Below are 19,162 nucleotides of genomic sequence, written 5' to 3' on the forward strand. Positions count from 1 at the left end.
AGGCAGATGGAGATATGGTTTACTAGTGATTCTGGTCATCTTTGTACTTTGAAGCTCTTTTGCCTGGGTGTTTGTGGCCTTATTTCTGAGGGTGTTAGTTCCTTTATACCACTCTGTTAATACAAATGGCTGTTAGAGCAAACAAAACCCAGATTTTCCCTGTAGATTTTAAAGATGGTCATGTAGATTTTTGGGGTCTGGTCCAGAGGAGCACGTTGCAGTGAAGGGAATGGATGTGTTCTTCTCAACCTGATGGTCGCTGTGGACCTGGAGAAAAAGAAAGTAATCTCATTGTAAGATATTCATAGGCAGCTGCTCTATAGCATTTATCCCAGTGTTACTTAAATCTTGAGCTAGTCTATAATTAAAGCATTTATGTTTCAGATGCTTAACAGGGTGTTTTCAATGTTTAGGTCTTGTAAATGATGTTTATTTATGGTTAGCTGGTTAAGTCCAGCTTGCTCTCAAAACTAGCCCAAAAGATGAGCAATGACATTCCCTGTTACTTGGAAAGGAGCTGATGCAAACTGGATCCCCACTCGCTTCTCCTTTGGGCAGCTCTGGGCATGTAACTGCCATGTGTTGGCCACCTGGGGGGGTGTGCCTGTGTTCCCATCCCTCCTGGCTGGAGAATGGGTTGCACAGAAATCAACTGGCAATGAAATGAAGCTGCTTGTCCTGCTGCCATGGTCGCTGCCCTGGGCTGTTTGGTGTCATCCACCCCTGCAGACCTCTTGGTGATTTATTTGGCTCTGTTTATTGGCCACATCCATGAGCAGAGGGCATTGTGGTGCAGTGCTGCTGCTGTTAATGGGGTCTCAGTTCTGCTCCTTCCTAGGAGGTGAGAGGAAAACCTCAGGTGAATGCTGGCTGCTCACCAGCAGACAGGAGAGGGTTGTGGTGCCAGCCCTGAACTGGATCTTGGTTGATTGGAGCTCAGTCTCCAAACCCACAGCTGATGTGTTTCTCTGGGAAGAATTATCTTTCCTCTTGCTATAAGTGTGAACTCTGAGGATCTCGGGGTAGGAATTATCTATTTCTGCTGCTTGTAAAATGCTGAGCACAATAGCATGCTGACTTCTGTTTCAGTGTCTCAGTGCCATTGTGATGCAAATACTAATAATACAAAGGAAGAGGAAGGTAAAGAGCTGTTGGCACCATCTAGCAAGCTTTGATGTATTTTGTTTCCACAAGATAATCTTGCAAGGCTGTGATACCCTTTCACCTTTTCCCAATTTCTTTCTGTACATCATTAAATGTATTTGCACGAAGGGGTTGGTCTTCCGCATCCTTAAGTTTCAATTCTTGGTTTTAATATTATTTGACTTATTGTGTTAATGTAACTATTCCCATCCTTTCTCCCCGCTGCAAAATAGTAGCACCTACTTTCAGAAGGATTCTACCTGAAAAGCAGCAACTAAATGAGGGCAGCAAATGTGCGTGTATGGGAAGAGTATCTGCTGTCTGGAGATGTCCTTCATGGCTCTTCATTTCCTCAAGCGCTGCTTCCCAGTGCATCCATTGCCTCAAACTCATTGCAGACATGAGGCCTTTAGAGGCAGCTGGGTCTGGTGAATGGGAAGAGCTGGATGTTGGGGATTGCGTGCTCCTTGCATTGCTGTGACCTGCTTGGAGAGCTTGGAAAGCTTCTCACAAAGCTGTTAGTGTCAAGGGACTGCCTTACTGCATTTGCACTGGTGATGGAGCCTGGGCTTTGTAGCTGGGTTCTGGCTTTATTCCCTGAAGGCAAAGCATGAGGGGTTTGTTGTATAAGTGTTTAAGTGATGGTTCATTACTCTCTTGGTTGTGTTCAAAAGGGTATTACTAATAGCACGTGTAACCTCCCATTGTTTTGCTATCTGTTTTTTTACCATATGCTTCACAGTCCAACGCAAAAGCCTCACTCAATGAGATCTGATGGACTAGTCCTGTGAAACTACTGATGGTGATCAAAGTGTGGTTCAGTGAACACTCCCCCATGAGGCTCTGATGCCCTGTATGCACTTTACAGGGGCCAGATGGTTAGTCCATTTGTGAAACGTCTCTCAAATTCATGGCATCGCTGCTCCCAACCAGCACATTTTGGGTGGTGTAAATCAAAACACAACCCCAAATTACTTTTTACAATAATTTGAATAATGTAACTGTTCCCAGTCTGGCTCAAGTAGGGTTTGTTTTCGTTCAGTTTGGGAACCATCTGTGCTTTTAAAGCATGGCTTCAGAGCAATAAAAACAGCTCTGGAAGGCAGCATGAGCAAACAAGATGGGCTAAATTGGGTTAAATTAGGTTCACAATATGAAAATCGGGAGAATCCCTCTTTCCAAATCTGCCTTAGAGTGGAATATGCTGCCATCCACCCAAACCCTTTGTTTCCTTCAGTTAGGTGTACCGGGAGGCAGTTGGGACCTGTGGAGGGGCTGAGCCACAGGGTGCTGTTTCACCTCTGCACTGCGTGCTTTCAATTGCCCTGATGGGTGACATGGGTCCAGGTATGCACCTTAACAAGGCAGCACAGAAGTACCACAGGGTCATTAATTGGGGCTATATTCTGCAGTGCTTTACAGGGGAGGGAATGCTGGGAGCAATGCAATTCAGATTTGAGATGTGATTTGGCTCCTGAAATTCATTGAAGCAGCCTGTCGAAATCTGAACAATTTTACCTGGATCTATGCAAATTTATGGCATAATATGACATGGAAATATATGTAAATGTTGTCAATTATTGTAAAGCAAAGGAGCACATAGATAGAATCTTCCATAAAATGTTTCATACAGCATTTTTTGACTTCCTAAAAAGAAAACTTGAGAAATAGGAAATGAACTGGGATTGAGTTCAGATGTTCCAAGCCCATTAGACTGGGACATTTCCTTTAAACTGCTTATTAATCTAACCTTGCCACGCAGGTTTTCAAGAGCACCCTTTGCTTCACTGTAACATTATACCTTTACAAATCAGGAAAATGTCAACTCCTGATTTACTGACAAAGCAGACAACCGTCATCATTTATCTTGCTCGAGATCAGTTCATCAAACTTGGGAACATCTTGGCTGCTGTAAAATCCAGCATTTGATACGACCGTGTCTGCTTAAAATGCAAAGGATAACCTACATCTTTTTAAATGCTGTAAAAAGAACAAGAAGTGATGCCAGGATGAAAATTCATGAGGCATGGAGCTGGGATCTGAATTTAGCATTTGCTGCATAGTGGAGTGTTGTTACTATCTTGTTTGCACAGTTGAAAACTAGTGTTAATAGAAAGACAGAGCAGGAGGGTTAAGCTGTTGGCATTCCAGTGCGGTGCCTGCTCTGACCTGGTGCTATATAGGAATTTTTAATGTTCATCTTTGGTTTAATATCACACTGCTTGATACCACGGGTTCATTGTTAGGAAAACTCTGATTAGAGCAGCACATTGGTTTGCAGTACGAGTGTTGAGCGCTTGTTGCATTCAAATGCAGGATTAAACCTATGAAAACAGGTGGAAGTACAAGAATGTTGATTAATAGGAACTACTCTGATAGTATTAAAATGGAATTAAAACGTCTTTTGATAGATGGTGAAAAAGCAATTTACTGGACCAGGATTCTAAGTTGGTTTTGGGGCATAAGGTTGGTTTTGTGTGTTCTCACGGTGCTTGGCACGATGGATAGGATGGGGATGAGTGCTCTGACAAACAATAGCTTCTGCATTTCACCACCAGTGTCAGCACCAGAGGTAAGAAGCCTCTTGGAATGTTAAAATACAAATAGATGTAAAACTGAGAGCCTTTATCTCCATCTGATAGCCCTGTTACCTGCAGGTACCCAGGCAATGACCATCTTGATCTGATTTCTCCTTACCAATTTGTAGTGGTGTACAGGCTGAGAGCAAAACAACTGCCATGTGAGATGAGCGTTCTTGTATCGTAAAACAACTTTTGTGATCACTCTGCTCTTAAATATTCATGGTGAAGCTATCGAGTGATGTGTCAGAAGTCATGGTGACAGAAACCTGATCCAAGGGTAAAGCAAACCTCAGTCTTGACACGTAGCTCCAACCTTCCTTGAGTTTGAACCCCGAATGTTTCTGATCTCTTTGGCAGCCAGTGGTGAACCTGGGAAGCGCAGGGGCTGGGAGGACTGGGAGGCTTTGTCAGTGATGTTTGCAGTGGTGACACAAAGCTCTTTGGAAGAAAGGCTCTGCAGGTGCTGAGGAAAAGCAGAACTCGGGTTAACATTTATCTTGGCTGTCATCGTTGTTTGTAGCACTAAATCTCGCTCATAAATAAGTGGCGAAATCTGTGCTTCAAAGTGAAAAATTCCTTCTCCGGCTAAGCCTCAATTATATTTCCAAACGATATTTATCAGATTTCCTAATGTGCGCTTAGTGCAGTTCAATTTTGTGCTATCAGTCAAAGGAGGCAGAGCTGGGGAGCGGGGCTGGAAGGGGTTTGTCAGGTGAGAAACGGAGCGTGCAGCACTGAGGCCGTGCTGCTGTGGCCAGGGCAGGGGACCATGGCTTGGATCCGTTGTTGCTTTCACAATCACTGCCTTGTTGCTCTCTGCGGAACAAGGGATGCTGCTGCGAGTCCTTCAAGGCTGTATTGGGGGGGGGTCCTGAAATATGAAGCTATAGTTTTCATTCTGCAATACTGGGTAGGCAAAACTGAGTGCCTTTGTAATTTCACGAGTCCCTGAATTTATTTCACCTCATCTTTTTTTCTCCAGCAGTTTTCCACATTAATTTAGTAAGAAACCTGACAAGTGTGCATATGCAGGATTTAAGCATGTCCTTAGGTACGCATTAAGTAAAGATTTAAGGTTTGAAATACAAGATTAATTCAACTTCTGCTTACAGTTGCATTGCAAAATTGTTGGTTATCCAGAAATTCATGCTTCTCGTTCATATAAATTTGATCATGTATAACACTATGTGTAATGCTAACACTTATGATTAGAACAGTAAAATTCTTGAGCTGAATGGGAATAAAGTGCGTGCTTAAGGCTACAGCATGAAGTGTGGAACATTCCTCACAAAGTTTTCAGAGGAAACTTGTAGACAACCGGCTCTGCCAGCCGGTGTCGGTGATCTGATGGGTCCCAACTGGTGTTTTAAGGCAAGTCCCTGGGTCTTGTGCCTCCCTGAGAAGCTGGGTGCTCCTCTTCCTATCCAACCAAGTGCTTAGGCCTAGAGTTGCTGCTTTGAAGTCATTTGTGCTTCTTCCATTGATGCAATAAAACTGGAGTGTTCCCTTTGTTCTCCAAAGTAGGCATATCCTTCCATCAAGGAACTGAGTACTTGTTTCAGTGCCAGGTAAAGGGAACTTAATTTCAGCAGGGTTTTGCTCCAGGCCTGGGTAAATCTTATTCTTGGTGTCACTTTTACCTTAGGTTTATGTGAGCACAAATTACAGCTCACTGAAAGGATAAACGATAGGACATTTATGAAAGTATATGGGCATGCAAGGCACAGTATTGTTATTTATCTCCCATCCGTGCTTCAGAAAGATGCATTTTATAGAAAAGGAGGGACTAAGACAAGCATTGGAAGAAACAAATGGTACCCAGAGAATGGATTCCAAGATTCCCATTTCAGATACATGTAAAGAGGGAAGCTATAGCAGTATCATTCAAATGTGACAGCAGTCACTCCAACCTTTGCTATTACGGCACAAAATTACATGTTCCTGCCAGGGAAATAGGAAGGGCTGATAGGGAAGGCAGCTGGGATTTGCTTTCTTATCTACATTTTACACACACACTCTTTCATTTCCCTCCCACTCCTCACTGTTTCCAGGATCCAGGTTGGCTTTTCAGAGCCGCTGTTTAGTTTGCATACAATGGAGCAGCTTTGTACCTTTGTAGTTCCTAAACCCCATAGATACAGGCTGAAATGAAATTACTTAATTCTTGTGCTTTGTTATTGGCAGCATTAAGGATGGAGTTCTGCCTGCAGAGGTCTGTTGGTCCTACAAATGTTACTGGGGATCCTTTCCAGAGCAGTGGATGGAGGATCCAGCTCTGGGGGAATCAATGTGTAATGATTGTGACTTTCCTGCAGGTAAATCAAGTGTTCTGTTTGAGGATGAGAAACTATTGGGTTTTAAGCATGGAGGAGGAGAAATCCATCAAGCAGTTGTAGTATGGCTCTAAGGCCATGAAATCCTCCATCTACCCCACCCTCCAGGAGGAGTTAGGGTGCTCAGATGCATGCTCAAATGGTCAGTAATTCATGCTATTAAATTAAGGTATCATCAAAGCTGGGAATGAAAAGCAGTGCCGTGCACTCCCTGCCCCATTTCAGCTTATTACAAGGACACCAAGGGTAAGAAGGGGAATATTTTGCCTTGCAGGGTCTGGTTTGAGAAGCGTTCTTTCTGTTAAGCAGTGCTGAAGTGTAGATATCCCTGTTTCCTTTGTGTCGCTTTGGGAACTCCATCTCACAAGGCACTGTTTCCCAGGATCCAGAGAGAAAATGCTGAGCTGAAAATGGAATAGAACAGATTCTCCAGAGTTTGCATGACCTTGCCGTTCTGGAGTTAACGGCAGCTATTACTTGCTGCTTAATAGCTAATCAAAACCACTTTAAATTATAAGTTGTAAGGTCTGTAGTACCCTGTCTCTGCTTTTTGGCTCTCTTGGAGTATTTGCTGCTGGGCTCACCCACCAACACTGCTGCTGCTTGGGGAATTCCATTTTCCTCTAGGTTTTATAGAGGCTATCTGAGGGTTTTCCACTACAGATGGAAGAGGGACTTCTGCAGTGGGAGCCTTGCTAGTCAGGGCTGTGCTAACTGAAGACTGGATGCTTGGAGGAAGGCGGGTCTAGTAATCAGCTCATTCAGAGGCTGCAATCACAGCAGTCACTAGGGAAGAGTGATTCCGATCCGTATCGGATTTAAAACTAAAGCAAGGTGTGGGACTGACTTGATGGATGAATAGACAAGATAATTGGCCTTCCCCAAAATGATCATCATTAACAGAATGCATCTGCTGCCCTGCCAGAACCAATCTGGGAAGGCAGCGTTTGGGGCTTGTTGTTTGGTTGGTTTTTATTCTGCTCATGACTACTTAGAAAGATGCTTTCCTCAGTCTTTATGGTCTCTCCTCATTTAGCTTGGCCCAGGCTTTATCCTGGTGTCTCTGCAGCCAGGAGCGTGGGATGGCTGAACTCCAGTTTAGAGGATGGCTGTGCAAATCACATACTGCCCATGGTTAAGGCAACCTGAACTGACAGGCACTGTGGGCTGGCTGTGCAAACGAAGGGAAGTTTTTCTGTGCCAAGTCAGTTCCATTAATCTTGGGACTGTGACATGTCTGTGCTCTTATTGATTTCCCAGCAGGCTATTCATCACCAGTCTCATCATGTTATGAGCCAATATGGAGAAGGCACAGGGGGGAAATGGGGCTGGTGTTTTTATCTCTAGGGCACAGGATGCTCGTAATCAATGCAACTTGGAGAAGAAGCCAGATGGGTTGAGATAATTGATGAAAGTGCCTCAGAGTAGGAGAGGTTCTACATCTCTTACAGGGAGAGGGGGGAAATGGTATTTTTAAGGCCAGCAGATACCTTACCTAGCCCTGATGCTCTCTGTTGGTATGGGATGGCTCAACCCATGTGCACTGCAGGCTGGGTGAGCCCCGAGTTTGCCTTGTCACAGGCTGTGCCCATGCAGGACCAGCAGCCAGGGCTGCTACTGAGGGTGGTTCTGCCTGAGTCACACCTATGCCTGCTCTCAGGTGATGTCTGAACAGACCAGGATGTAGAGCTTGCTCCTTTCACTTATTTACCCTTTGCAGCTTGTTTTGTACCTGTCAAACACTCAAACCCCCTGAAGATGAAGATCTTGACCTCCTCGAAGTCAGGTGCAATTCCTTTGCTGTGCCAAGATGCCCAGACTGGCCCCAGATTCCCTTGCCTCCTCTTGGAAACGACTCACAAAGTATTCCCAAAATGCATTTCTCAGCAACCGAATTATTCCTTGTCTCCTCAGTCAATAATGAGCCGTCCCAGCCAAGCCCTCCATATTAAGTTGTTTTCTTGTTGTTCTCCAAGACAGCTGCTCGGAATTAAAATCGCTGTTAGGCAAAACTTGGAGAAACAATTAAAAGCCTGGTGCTCGGGAGGCTTTTGCAATTATGAACTGCTCATGTTTTGGTCCTGTGCAGATTCATGCCTGTGGCACTGGTGGAGGGGAGCAGTGTGGAGAGATAAGGACAGGAATCTTCCTTTGCTTGATTGAAGCCTGAATTCACGCTTTGAGCTGCTCTTTGTTTACTACCACTTGATTTATCTCCTTGTGCTTTGCACTTCGTGGGGTGGCTTTTGGCCAGGGGATGGAGACTGGGAGAGGTCCAGGTCTGACAGAGCTGCCTGTGGGACCGAGCGTGCTCTGGGGTTGGTTCAGAGGCTGTTGGCTCATCCTGGTTTTCCTCTGCAGAGCAATTTCACCCCAGATGCTCTCTGAAGAGCCGGGGCAAGGCACAGGGTTGTGTCTGGGGCTGCTGCTGCTGCAGAAACAGTGCCTCTGGGTGAGCCCATGGTAGGAGAAGAACCTGGTCTAGTGGAGGCTGTCCCTGCCTATGGCAAGGGGGCTGGAACTGGATAATCCAGGCCATTCCATGCTTCAGAGATAAATGTATCTACAAATCCAGCATTTAGACCTTGTTGCTGCTGAGAGCCAGAAATGTGAAACAGCAAAGCAGGTTCTATTTTTTTCATTAAATCGGGTGTCTGTTTTTTATGGCCATTTCTTGTTCCGTGTCTCTGGATATCAAAGGGCTTTTTCTACCTACAAAGTGTGGAGAAAATCTAATTTGTTTTCTGTAGCTCATAAAAGGAAGGCCCTTTCCCCATGGCAGGACTTGAAGCCAGTTAATAAGCTGCTGCACCAGCCCTATTATGAGTGCTTTTAAATGCTTGCCAGCATGGTTTAATTTGGAGTCCCTGTGTTTTATCCTACCCTCTGACAACTGCAGGTTGAAGGGATTGTTATGCCTTTAACTTGCAAATAATTACAATACAATCCCAAGCTGTGTCTGGGGCACACGGTTATACACCATTGGTATCAAACCAGAGATGCAGCAACAGCTACATGGAGGTCAGGCTGGCTGCAGGGATGTCTTTGGTCAGAGCTTTTGAGCATCACCAAGAGGTGGTCAATGGCAGGATAACTAGTAGGACAGAAGGATGGGGCTTGGATGCTGGACCAGATGGGCTGCTCTTTTGGGTTAGTATCATACATCCTGCAAGCCTTATGCCCCTGTATTTCTGAGCAGGGCAGGTATCCAGAGAGGTTTGTGGCTTCAGTGGGCTGCATCTCCACAACTTGTTTTGCAGAGTGTTGTGTTGGGATATACATAAAATTGGGAAGCTCATGATGTGTTCTTGGCTCCTTGCATGGCAGCGTTAACCTCCTGAGTGCTTGTGGCATTTGGGGCAGTCTTCACTGCAGACCTATTCCTCCCCAAGCTGGCTGGTGTACATGTAGATGTGTGCTTACAGGCACATACAGTTTGAGAACTTAAAAACCATTTTCTGCCCATTGGAGAGAACCCCATAAAGTGTCAGCCCCATCCAGTGGGCAGAACTACAGCAGGCAGCGGTGTTATTGATGTCTCTTTTCTTTAACTCTCTATAGAAGAATGTCATTCACAAGGTGGGCCCAGCAAAAGTGAGCTTCATAAGGTGTCACTGGAAGGCTTTTGACCTTGTGTCTTACAGGGTGTTATTACTGTTCAGTGCGAGAGAACAGATGTTATTTTACTGAAAAGGCAAAACTGCATTAAATTGACAGCACTTTAATTTTTCTTGATAGTTGCAAGTATTCTTATTTCCTATTTTATTTGCATTTTGATTACTGAGAAGCACGGTGACAAAGTTACCTGGTGGTTTTATGTCACTGCTGCTCATCTATTCAGCCTCTGATGGTCCAAATAGCAGCTGGACTATGAATATGTATCACTTAATTCAAATGACAAACTTTTGGCATAGGATGCTGAATAAATGGAGGCTTCCTGCAGTCGGCGACCTGGATAGGAGCTTGTGAAATGAAGTGTCTTGAAGCGGAACACTCCATCAACACACACACATTATCACCTAGAAGTGATTCTTTGTTGTCCAAATTCTTTTCTGGACCACAATACTTTGTGATTCAAAGCAGACATGTTAGGCTGGGTTAGAAGAGCTACTGACTTGTGGAGGTATGGGTTACACAAATCAAAGCTGCTGTATCTCTGAAAGATGACAAGATGTGGCATTCTTCAGCTGAGCTGTCCTGGTGGGCTTCAGGAAGCTTGTGGATTTGATTTCTTTCTTTTTAGAGTTACTTTACATTAAAATGTTACTGAGGTATCTGCCTTCTGACCCAATTCCTAACATTATGGGGACATAATGTTGGTCCATATGAAAAAAGGTTGAGGAAATTGGAATTTCTCAGTCTAGAAATAGATTTAAATATCAAAGTTTAAATAATATGAAAACCTTTCCAGTGATGAACCTGGTGAAGCCTGGGATTCTCACACCTGGGAAGCACTGGGTATCTGCCACTGGAAGCTTTGGAAGAAGTATGGATGGGGCTTTGTTTGGGTGAGATGAACAGATCCAGCCTCAGGTGATGGATGCTGTTTGCTCCTGGGTCCCCTCTGGCTTGTGCTGCCAGGTCTGATGTGCTCTGCAAGGCAGTTCCAGCTGAATGGAGCTCCTGGCTGGGAGCAATGCTGTCAGGTGCCCCACACCACACTGTTTGAAGAGTGCAGTGACCCATCAGTCTGGTCATTGGACACTGCACTGTGTGGTCACCTCGTGAAGGTGTCTTCTCATTTATCTTGGATGCTTTCCTGCAGGAGGCTATAGCATTGTGTCATTATTTATAGTCAATGTCTGCCCTACTGTGAGGTTCTGACAGCAGTCAGTAAAAATAGGAATGTGTGATGCTTCAGGGCTATGTCAAGAAAAACTGAGAAGCAGTGAGGGCGATCCCTTGCTTCGATGAGCACCTTGTGGATGGGGTGAATCCCACTTCTCCCAATAGCATTTGATGCCAGACACGATGCTCTTCAGGAAGGCCACTGCAGTTCCACACTAGCTATGTTGCATGCACAAATGCACTGGTTTTGGTTTCTGTAAAGGGGCAAGTGGGTGAGATGCAGCAGCCTGTGGTGCACGGGAGTTCAGCCTAACTGATTGTGCTGCCTCCTATGGCCTTAAACTCTGTGGATGATTGGATTCACTGCGGATGGGAGCAGTAGCGCTCTGAAGATGTTCATCCTCGAGCATGCCCAGACACCTCCAGCCCCTTGCTCTCTGTGCTGCAATTATTTATATTGATAAAAAAAGTGAAAAGCGCCTGCAGCGTTTTGCCTAAAATGGAAATAACCCTCCTCAACAATGCAGAATGCTTTCTTTTGATAAGATCATTTTAAAAGGTAACTGCTTACGATAATACAATTTATTCTTTATGGCTTGGGGGCAAGCTAAGATCTAAATGAAGCATGTCTTCCATTAGAACCCTACAGAAACAAACTAATAGGCTGCAAAGAGAACCATTTATAATGTTACTGTAATTCACATGATTCATTAAACAGAAATGGAAAATGATAGCATTTTCCCCTGGAAAAAAAATCCTTATGGAATTACATGTGGCGATCACTTAGTTGAACTCTTTTATTGACTAAGCATCTTGTTGTGCTGATGTGTAGATTGCATAGGCCTGCAGCCATTTATTTTTGCTTTCTAAAATTGGAACTCCTTTTTATTATGGGAATGTTATCACGTATTTCCCCTCCAGCTGCAGCTGGCAATCATGGCAGGGGCTGCTCTTGGGCTGTCTTCTAGCAACAGGCATTACTGGAGTGCTTGGAAACGTATTGCTGGTGTTTGCTCTCCCAAGTGATTAGAAAGCGAAGGATTGAAGAGCTGAGAGGCAGTGGCAGTTTTTAGCAGCTAAAAATCACATGTAGACTGTTTTCTGGTTAAGGAAGGAAAAAAGGAAAGGCCAAACCAGCCCTCAGCATGGAGACGGGGGATTTGGTATCACAAAAGCAATGTGAAAAGCCAGCAGGATCGCAGTCCCATCTGCTAGAGTCAGGGCGAGCCAGCTGCTTGGAGCAGAGCTGCTGGGCCCTGCTGCAGGAATAAGGGCTCAGAAGAAGGGGCACTTGTCCAGCCCTGCAGCAGGAGGGCAGCCAGGCTTTCTCCCTGTCCCCCAGCTGGAGCAGAGCTGCCTGGCCGCGCAGTAGGCGCTGGCAGAGCCGTACCCATCAGAGCAATGCGCCTGTGCTGCTTTCCAGGTGATTTGTGTCTTGGAGATCCGGAGAAGTTTCTCTTGACACGCACACTCGGCCTCCAAAGGATGTCATCCCTGATCAATGTCAGGAAGCAGAGTGTGCCATTTGAAAGACTTGAGGAAAACGGCACACGGAACAGGTTTTAATGCTGCTTTTTTGTGACAGCCTTCGTGTTTGGCCTTGACAATCTGCAGGGTAGGCTCTATCTTCCACTGGCCATTTATCACAGGTAACACAGGATGGAAAAAGATCTTAGAAACGATTTTAAATGAGTCCAGGATGACCTGAGACTGGATTTAATGTATTTGGGAGGACTGAGAAAGCTGCCAATCTCACATTCAGCCCTGTGAAATCAATCTGAAAGGTACAATGGGTTGCAGCTACTTTAATGCTGATGGAGGATGCTGGAATTGACAGAATAACCTGGCACTTGCTATTTATTGCATAGGGAAACAGAATACTTTGTGTAAACTTTGTATGAACTTCTGTAGCATCTTGTATGGCAAGAAGAGTAGGGTAACAGGGCATTTTCTGGTAGACTCGCCCCTACATCTCTTGAGGGGCCTGGGAATTCCAGGGAAGCACTTATTTCCATGCAGCGCAGCAGAGGAAAGCTCGCGCTCTAGCGATGTAATGGAGCTCTTTTGCCAGTGTCATTTACATTCTGCATTATTAGATAAAAGTCAAGTAATTAATCAGTTGATTGCTTAATTCAGGATTCAGTCAACTGCAATTTGGGCTTCCTCGCTGTGCTTTCCACATGAGGAAATCTGTTTGAGGAATTGTATTCTCTTTTGCTTGCGTGGCTATGAATAAATAAAGGAAGCTTGGGTAAGGACAAGCCAGAGGCTTCTGTTTTCTGGGAGCAGGAATGGAGCCCTTGGCCTGTGAGTAGGGAGATATTCAAGCACCCCAGGTGGATTTCAGGGTTGCCTTCAGCAGCACTGTGCCTTTATTTCCCATGTATTTCAGCTGAGTTTGGCTGGCTTTAACCTTGGAAGGTGGCATCCTGTAAAGCTTCCCTGGTCTGGGTACCACCTGCAAATGATAAAACGCATCAGAGAGCAACTTCAGTCTTGCTGTGAGAATGCAGTGGTGTTTCATGGCGCAATGGGGAGCACTTGTACAGAGCATTCCCTGCTGTGCCTACACCCATGCTCAATACAGGAAACCCGAACCCCCCTGCACAAGCCTCGTGCCGTAAAGGAGGAGATGGAGCAAATGGGCTGACAGACAAATGTGAGTGATGAGAGAAGGTGCTGCAGGGTCCCTTACCCAGAGAGGAGGCTGTTAGCTGCGCGCAGCAGGTACCGTGCCTCTGAGCAGCCCTGAAACAGGAGCTATACAGGAGAGATTAAACTCTGCTTTCAAGCGAACTGAAGTGAGCGCAAACAAAGAATACATGGTTTGAGATGCTTGCTTCCCCATGAAGAATATGCACTCGGCACTGTCTTCCACCTGCAGAATAATCAATCCGTGCTCCATGCTGGATTTCCCAGTGTAAGCTATAAAAGAAGCTGTCATTTCCTATTGTCTAAACAATTTAGAGCTGCCTTAAAGAGGGTGTCTCTCATCAATCTTGACATCTCCACTTGATCATAAATTCACTGCTATTGTTGGAGGAAAGGCTTTTCCCTTTAGCTACACACGCAAATGAAAAGCTCCCCCTGTTAAAGAGCCCTGGGAAGGTTCTGTGTGCCTTATGCGTGCCCCAAAAGCGGGCTCTGCAGTGCCAGCGAGGCAGGATCCTGCTCATCTTCCCCCTGTGCTGCCCATTGCTGGGGGCACTTAGGATCAGGTTGCTTTTACCAGTGAGTGTTTTCTTCTTGGCTTGTATGACTTTAACAAACTCTCTGCAGTGGAATTGTAATCTGGTAAACTTGGAGCCCATGAAATGAGATTTTCAGTTCTGTGAGTTAGCAATAGGTGTGATACATTAAAGCAGATTTATTCCCCACACGAGGGAGATTTTGAGAAGCCTGATAAATTAAGCACAAAGATTGCTGGTACAGAGCACAGCTCGCCTGCTGACCCACTGTCCTCATTGCACGTTTTCATCTGCCGGCTGGGTTTGAATGGATGCTCCTCAAATGAAATCATGCACACTGTTATGTCCACTTCTCCGCAGTGGAAAGGCCAGGGAACTTCTTTTTGAAGGGACCACGGGAGGCTATGAGAAGGTGAAACTGCATGGATCGGGTCATGGCTTGTTCCAGGGGTAGAGAATGGGTCTGGAGCATCTCACTGACACCAGGCACATCTGCTGGGGCCGGGCTGCTTGGCGCTGGTGGTGCAATCCCTCCTGGGTGCTCGGTGCCTCTGCAAACCTGCGCCTGCCCTCCCGGGAGCCCTGCCTGTGCGCAGGGGTGAGGTGTGCCAGAGGTGCCGGTGGCTGTGCCAGCTCTGGAGGAGCAGGTCTGACCTTCCTCTGAAGCCGCTCCGGGTGCCTTGGCGTGGTGCTGGCTGATGCACTGCCAGGTATGGAGGTGTACCCCCTGCTGCCAGACCCTGTAAGATGCTCCCTGGTGCTGCATCTGCACGTGGAAGAGCCCCTTCTCTGCTGCGACTGCCAGGTATGCTCTGCACCAGCACTGACACACAATGGGGCAGCCACAAACCCAGAAGAGATCAGTGTCTGTGCCCTTGGGCACTGTAAAGGGTTAATGGTTAATGACAGCAGTGAACTCGTCTTCCTAAAACACATCGTGCTTCTGGATTCCACTCTTTGTGTTTTCCTGTATCCCTTAGCAATAGAAACCTTTCTGCTGTGCCTGTCTCCTGGGAGCCCTGTTCTCTTCCCCAGCGTGTTACAGATGAGCTCTCTGGCAGCCCTGCTGCAGAGCTGGCCTCAGCCCTGGGGACCAGAGGGTTCATGGAATGGGGCAGTGTCTGACAGCCCAGCGTCAGGGCAAGTCCATTACTGCTGTATCTGCTGCCTGGGCAGCATGGCCCTGATCTCTGGGGTGATGCTATCGAGGCATCGCTGGGGCTTACCTGTCAGGCTGCTCAGCCCTGCAGTCACCCTCAATAATAGGTCAGGAAGCAGAAGCAGCTGTTTCTCTGTTATCTGTGCTGACACACAGGCCTGCAGGAAGGCTGCCATCCCTGCTGTGCTGACCGCAGTGCTGGGAGGGCAGACCTTGGCTGTGGAAGTGCTCTGTGTGGGCATAGGGCTTGTGCAGAGCTGCATGGGCAGCAGTGTAGGAGCTGTCCTTGTGCACTGCTCCCAACGCTTACAAGTGGTTAATATTCACATTAAGGAGGGCTTTTCTGCCTTCCAGCTGCGGGCTGACCTGTGGCTTCACGTGAGGGGGTTATCTCATAGTGGCTGGTGAGCAGAAGCCCTGAAGCTTTGCTGGTTGCAGGACCACGAGCGGGGTGGGCAGGAGCCTTGGGGTGCTGGTCCTGCACCCACACAGGGCTCACCTGTGAGCTTGCACACAGGAGCTGTGCAAGTGCTGGGGGTTGTTGCTGGTTCTGCTTCATACATTTGTGACCAGAGGAGTTGCAGGGAAATGGCCAGGGGCAATGATTAAATATAGATTCTTACCCAAGTGAAACCCTTCAGACATCTCAGCACAACATTACGGGATCAAAAGCAGTCAACAGCTCTGCTCATTCAGAGGAGAGTAGCTGCAAGTGAATGCTCTGAGCTCTGCTTAGAGCTGAGCAGTGTGTTTTGTTTCCAGTTCATCTCAAAGGGGTAATTTCCCAGGCTAAAAACAAAGTTGGGTTTGACTGAAAGTTGACCTCAAATGTGTAGAAGTTCTTCAAGAAGAATCAAAATGTGAATAACACTTCAGTGTTCAAAGACCCTCCTTGACCTTAGGAAGGATGCTCTGATGACGTGTTAACAAATAGGTCTGATTAACCACCAGAATCCCTGACCCTGGAGTCAAGGAGCGTGTACAAGAACAGGAAAACAAACCTAGAGAATGTAGGGCTGCAATTCATAATAACAATGTAAGTTTTAAGTCTCAGTGCAGCGCATTCAATGAGCAAGTGAGCTAAAATGCATTGCAGTGAATTGCTGTCTGCCTGGTGCTGCTCCCATAGAGCTCATTAAACCTTTGCAAGTAACGTTGCTGCATTCACACATTCCAAAAGCTTTCCTCTCGGTGCATTTCAGTTGTCATGGATTTTAATAATTCTTCTTTTTGCCTTTTAATTTAAGAAAGGAAAAATCATGGTTCAACAACCAAAACACCTTAATAAATGGGATGAGGCCTTGGGTGCAATGGTTTAGTGTGAGGTGTCCCTGCCCGTGGCAGGGGGTTGGAACTTGAGGATCTTAAGGTCCTTTCCAACCCTAACTGTTCTATGATTCTAAGTGAAAGATCTCGTTCCTTTCCAAGACTGGCTCCAGTGTTTCATGTTTTAGCAGTTTCAATTTCACTCTGGAAAGAACCAATATTGTTTGTTCTGAGCTTTGGGAACCTGAGCACTAGAGAGAGCACTGCCCACACTGCAACATTCAGCACAAACTCTCCCAGTGAGTCAATCAGGGCAGCCACAGCCCGATGGAAACGAATGGGTTTGCTTTGGAGGCTTGCATGGGTCTTTGGGGGGCATTTTGAATGCCAAGTTAAACCAGTGCAGTGTTAATGCCTGATACCCCCTGGTAGGCTGGAGATGGAGTGGGTGCAGTGTCAGATGCTGGGTCAACACATCTCATAGTGCTTCTGTGCTACTGGCAAAGGTTTCTTCATCGCTTTCTGGCAAACACTGTTAAGCATCGTTAATGCAAATTACCCAATGAGTTTTCAGCCCCATTGCATGAACTTATGTGATACAGCAATGTTAGAAAGATCAATGTTTAGTCCTTACAACAAATTGATTTGTGGGGTTGTCTGCTCAGCCCTGACCCCAGCTGTGTGTTCCTCCTCGCTGCTGGGGCAGGAGGTGAGGCTGGTACTAGGAACACGTCCATAGAATCAGACTCCAGATTCTTCTGAGGAGGTGCATAAGGTCTGATGTACAGAAAAGTGAAGTGTTTGTAGTGACCCCTTTTAAGTGCTGCTCATTCCCTTCTTTGCAGTGCTAGAGTAAAACTGTGCCATTGAGTCCCTTGGGTTACATCCCACCACTGCCTGTCGAGGGGCTGCCTTGGGGTGTGTGGCAGGGCTGAAGGGCTCAAAGATGTCTAGTAGAGGTGATGATGATCACAGGGGACAGGGACACGAATCCAGCAGCCAAATCCAGAGTGCATCTTGGAGTGAATCTCAATGTACAGGGTGACAACAGGCACGTCTGGGGGGGGCTGGGAATCACAATCACTTTAGAATGGCATGGCCTCCTGGGCTCTGGCCAGTAATTCTGTTCCACACTTGATGCAAAATGTCTGTCTGGAAATGGGGATTTGAATGAATCAGCTACATCTAGCAGCAGGCACTGAAGGGGCCGTTTTAATTGAAAAGCCAGGTATAATCCTGCCTTGGCACATACAGCTTAATTACAGTCAGGTTTAACAATACACACAAACGCAAGGGGAGAGCAGAGCCTGGCCCTGACAGCTTTGGGATTTCACGTTTCTTACAAGTATAGAAATTGCTTTCTAATTAATTTACTCTGCCCTAATGGTGCATCAGTGGGAGGGCGTTCGCTTGGTGCCTCAGCCGAGCTGCCATCTAACATCTAAATTTGAGACCTGCAGCAAGAAGTCAGCCCCTGGGCTCGCAGCTCTTCAGGAGGGTGCCCCATTGCTGTTCTGCAGCCTGGCTTTCCCTAGGGCAAGAGGCTGTCTGGGGGAGCAGGGTGCTGGGCAGGGTAGCTGGATGGAGCCTGGTGCTGATGGTGCTCAGTGTGTCTGGGAGCAGCTGCTGGTGGTGCTGATGGAGTGACTGCAGAGTGGGAGTCGGCATGAAAGTGAACTGGAATATTCTATTGGTGCAGTATCATGTAGGGGCAGGACAAGGGGGAATGGATTTATGCTAAAAGAGGGTGGTTTTAGATGGGATATTAAGAAGCTCTTCCCTGTGAGGGTGCTGAGGCGCTGGCACAGGGTGCCCAGAGAAGCTGTGGCTGCCCCATCCCTGGCAGTGTTCAAGGCCAGGTTGGACACAGGGGCTTGGAGCAAGCTGCTCCAGTGGAAGGGGTCCCTGCCTGTGGTAGGAGATTGGGACTGGTTAAACTTCAAGGTCCCCTCCAATACGAAGTGTTCTATGGTTCTAACTGTACTGCATCCCTAAACGAAAGGGTTGAAGATCATACCACTAGTGGGGAAAAGCATAAGAACAGTCTCATTTTTCTACAAATAATTATGAAATCAATGGAGAAGTGCAAAGGAACGGCCTGAAGAGCGCTCTCTCAGCTGACAATGAGGGTGTATGTTGATAAACCTGCTAATTTTGCACCCAGTACTCAGTAGCCAAAAATGGTTTTGTCATGTTTTCCAAACCACATCATTAGCGCTGTTATTTGTCCCATTAACATAGTTCATCACGCATTGAGCTTGCCAGTCATTGTGGAGTTAGCACGTAGCTTAGAGCACGGGCTAAGATGTGAAGACAGATGTGTATCTCAGGCCTGATTATAAGCTGTAGCTGGCAAAACAGGGAGTGATTTAATGAAGTTTTGATACAGCTCATCAGATACTGAAATGGGAAGATGTAATATTAATTTAGAAACACATTCTCATTTCAATTGTTGTAATTCTGGAGAGTATTAATGACAGGGGAGCTTGTGGCACTTTGGGAAGATGACGTATTTTTCTAAAGGCAAAAATATTCTTCAGAATTATGTTTCATTTCACACCTAAGCATCTAGCATATTGCATATTCCTATTATCATGGGGTAATCCATTAGTTTTGCATCTTGCATGCTCACAACAGCGACTTGAGGCATTTCACGTGCTGTACCAGAGGCTTCTGAACTGCTGAGGCTTAAAACACTGGCTT

The sequence above is a fragment of the Pezoporus wallicus genome, unplaced genomic scaffold, assembly GCF_028554395.1.
Source record: "Pezoporus wallicus isolate ANWC-B61680 ecotype Strahan unplaced genomic scaffold, APGP_CSIRO_Pwel_v1 contig_8232, whole genome shotgun sequence".
NCBI lineage: Eukaryota > Metazoa > Chordata > Aves > Psittaciformes > Psittacidae > Pezoporus > Pezoporus wallicus.